Consider the following 4,171-nt stretch of genomic DNA (forward strand, 5'->3'; position numbering starts at 1 on the left):
TGTTTAGTAGGGCCAATACTGGGTTATTTCTAATATTTGCTTAGTTATTTTACATATTTCTCATATGGCAGTTGTCCAGAACAGTTGAATTTGGGGGCATTCCCACCACATGTGGAGGTATGTGCCTGTGGAGGTGCACCCTCTCCAGCATTTTGGTGAGGTTCCAGGCATATTAGCACTAATTTCCTTGGTGTTAGGTATTACCTGTAGGTGAGTTTCCAAGTGAGTTCTTTCCTTTTCATTGATATGGATTTAAAGGGGGGGTTAGACCACACTCTGGTCCACTGAATGCCCCCAAATTAACTAGGTGTCGCCATTTGAGATGGCAGTTCTGCTACATCACACCTGCTTGTTCAGAAACAATCTCACTGAGAACTTCTCTTAACAGTTGCCAACATTTTTACTATTTTACTTTTCCCCGCTCCTACGTCTCTGAAATCACCTTGATCTGTAGAAGTTAACAGGTGGTGAATGCTTCTTTCTCTTTGCCATGGAAAACTTTGCTTGCTCATTTCTGCAGGGCCAACTGCTGTGAAAGGCAGAGCAGGCCTGGCCGATCGTTTTCTGGTCAGTTGGCAATCCCCTCTCCTGCCAATAAGAAGATACCAGTCATAGATCTGAAGGCAGCAACGTCACTGCTGTAAATCTGGGGCAATCTTCATTTAGGGAGCTTGCAGTCTAGAGGAATTTCTTTTGTTACATAACATGATTTGTAAGCCAGGCTTTGCTTTGCGGCCTCGGGCTTTCTCCTCTATTGCTCTAATAACATTTGTATTCCTGATATGAAACTCTTTGATCAAAGATAGGGCATCCTGAAGCAGTATGCCTCAGAGATCCTATCTGCACTATACATCTAAAGCATGATCATACCACTTTGAACTGCCTTGGCTTCCCTTGTAGAATTCTGGGAAGTGCAGTTTAAGGATGATCAGTTGTTAGGAGACCACTGTTCATGTCATAAGGCTACAATTCCCAGTGTGGCTCAACAACCAGTGCCTCTTCTTAATGAACTCTGGGAATTGAAGGGTGGTCTAAAAGTCTGTGGTTTAACCCACAGCGCCACCCGTGTCCCACACAGAGCCTAGGACTTGCCGATCAGAAGGTCAGCGGTTCGAATCCCTGTGACGGGGTGAGCTCCCGTTGCTCGGTCCCTGCTCCTGCCAACCTAGCAGTTCAAAAGCACATCAACATGCAAGTAGATAAATAGGTACCGCTCTGGCGGGAAGGTAAACAGTGTTTCCGTGCGCTCCTCTGGTTCACCAGAAGCAGCTTAGTCATGCTGGCCACATAACCTGGAAGCTGTACACTGGCTCCCTTGGCCAATAAAGCGAGATGAGCACCACAACCCCAGAGTCGGCCACGACTGGACCTAATGGTCAGGGGTCTCTTTACCTTTACTAAAAGTCTAACAAATTGATTAAAGATAATAGAGTCACCCACAGCCCCACTTCCCATTTGAAAGTGGCAGCGTTTATGGCAAGGCTATAATACATATTGAAGGGAGGAGGTCTACTTTCTATAGAGCAAGCACCTTCTAGCTGTCATTGTTGATCATCACCCCATCAGCTTCATTCCACTGGAAACAGGAAGTGTAAATCCAATTGTACTGAGAGGGAGACTCCTTTGCAAAAGGTGGACTCCCCAAAACCACCAGTACTCTGTATTTTAAAACTTGAACTTTTCCCAGAAGGTAACCATTTGTCACCAATGATCACGCTTTGTCTTTTTGTGCTGGGATCTAATGCACTTAGAACGATGCAGAGCCGTTTAATAATGAATCTCCTTAATTCCCATATGTTCAAAGGCAAATGCTTTGACAACAGCAAGGCCAGTTCCTCAAATGACCCCCAGCTAGGGGTGTGGGTGCAACATCTAACCCTGAAAAAGTAATAGCCTTCAAAATTCTCTGTTCTCCAAGATTTTGCGGTGCTCTTTCCAAAAAGAAAAAGGGTACACGAATGCATGTATTAGAGGAAAGTGTGTATATACTGACAAAAATAATTTGCAAAAATAATGAAAATGGGCAGATCGCTTGCAAAATTGTATGTTAGGAAAGCTGCATATGTAAAATGTAAATAATAGGGGAATGTAAGAAGAGCCTTTTCTGGATCAGGCCAAGGTCTTGTCTAGCATCCTGTTCTCCCAAGATGCCTGTGGGAAAGCAGCAAGCAGGATTAAAGAACAAGAGCACTCTCCCCTAATGTGGTCTCCAGTGGTTTGTTTGCAGAAGCATTCCTGCTTCTGACTGTGGAGACAGAACAAAGCCATCATGGCTAGTAGCCACTGATTGCCCTCTCCTCCATGAATTTGTCCAGTTCTCTTTTAAAGCCATCCATGCTTGTGGCCATCGCTCCTCCTGTGGAAGTGAGTTCAGCAGTTTAGCTATGCACTGCATGAAGAAGTCCTTTCGTTTATCTGTCCTGAATTTTCCAAAATTCAGCTTCACTGGATGTCCATGAATTCTTTTGTTATGAGAAAGGAGGGGAAACCTTTTCTCCATGAGAAAAATTGAGAAACATAGAGAAACCAAAATAGACATATTCATCCCTTCTGAAATCCCCACCATCACCCCAAGGGGAATGTATGTATTATGAATCACAACACAACCTTCTCCTTCAAGTGGCTGTACCATCTCCAGATCTGGCCAGACTCTGCAGCTTCCTGCACATAGGATCACCTGGTCAAGGCTGCCTGTGAGCCATGCTGTTCAATCAGAGTCCCACAGCTGGAATATGCATGGCTCAATCCCTGCTATTCTTGCTAAAGGAGTTGCACAGCTGATGAGTAGATGCCACTGGTGGCTAGATGGACCTATGATCTACATGGTAGCTTTCTACATCATTGGAGCTTCATTCCAGCTTCTTGTGTTCATTTTAAATTAAGTGTAGCTCAGTTTTGCATTCAGAAGGTCCTGGGTTCAATCCCTGGCTGAAATCCTGGAGAGCTGCTGCCAGTCAGTGTGGACAATACTGATGGATCAATCAGTATTGGATCTAGATGGATCTAGATGGCCTGACTTGTTACAAGGCAGCTTCCTATGCTCCTAACCTCCCTACCCCAGGCTTCTTTCTCAACTGTGGAGAGAGGGGGATGAGATAGGGGCATATCATTTCCCCTGTGGATTGAAAAGCATCTGGGTGTGGGTGACTTTGAGCAAAGAGCAGGAAACCCCTCCTGTTGCTGATCTTCCTACTTCCAACTGCAAAGTCCAAAAAAACATATAAACAATTGGTGGGAAGGAACTCGTTGCTGAGTGTCATATTACAAAGCTGCATCTATGAAGATTTACACCCACATAGAGCTGAAGTTATTTTCCAGCCCCCCCCCCCCTTTTTGGAGGGAAAATGATACATTTTTAAAAAAATTCAGTGCAAACATTAAGTAGTTCCCAAATCACTATTGACAGCTTCTACTTTCTTTGATTCAAGTGTGCAGAAGTGTCAAAACAAGCCCCTTGGATTTTGATTCTCCAATGTAAGTGTTTGGTCATTTACAACTAGGGGAAAAGAAGAAATTTATTTCTCATTTAAAGCTGCACTAGGGCTGTGGTTGAATCCCCACTCCCCAACCCAGTCAACCTGTGTTCTGGGTCAACCCAGAACACAGAGCATGTAAAGACAGCTCCCAGGTGCTGGTAAGTTTAGGTTATCCAGATCTTTCCACCATTGTGTGATGTTAGCAATTTTGAAATTAAGTCTTTAATCTTGATATCCTTATTGTGTCTTGTACAGTGGTGGAGAAAGGGGGGTGCAGTGGGGGTGGTCCATCCTGGGTTTCATCCCTGGGAGGGGACACAAAATCTCTCCTGAGTGGATTGCCGCCGTGCCGATAGGGACGCCCATAGGGACGCAGCGTGCCATGGGCCTCAGCCACCCTACAGCAGACGGTCCGAGCTGTAATGGGTGCCACTCATGCCGCGTCCCTAGGAGAAGCTGCATGCGCCGTGTCCCTAGGGGCAGTTCACACTGCCCCTCGGGGCACTGCCCCAGGTGCCTGAGAGGCTTCCTCCACCCCTGGTCCTGTAAACACAGAAAGAAAGAAAATAATTCTGAAGTAAATTAAATGTTGTCAGCTGTAATGCAGAACCTGGGCAGCAAAGTTCCCACTTGGCTGGAGAAGAACAAAGGTAGCCACATACTCTCCCCTTTGTTCTCAGATTATAGCTCCAAGG

General features: G+C 45.5%; 1 long non-coding RNA gene across 1 annotated transcript; it reads right to left on the reverse strand.

Annotated features, from left to right (window-relative positions):
- Nucleotides 1–388: 388 nt before the first annotated feature.
- LOC307222610 lies at nucleotides 389–905 on the reverse strand. The gene is made up of 2 exons (XR_013841811.1): nucleotides 871–905; nucleotides 389–588 (listed from the first exon to the last, which is right to left on the reverse strand). It is a non-coding gene; the product is annotated as an uncharacterized lncRNA (long non-coding RNA).
- Between the last annotated feature and the right edge of the window lie 3,266 nt (nucleotides 906–4,171).

This window comes from Podarcis cretensis (genome assembly GCF_951804945.1).
Source record: "Podarcis cretensis genome assembly, chromosome: 8".
Taxonomy (NCBI): Eukaryota; Metazoa; Chordata; class Lepidosauria; order Squamata; family Lacertidae; genus Podarcis; species Podarcis cretensis.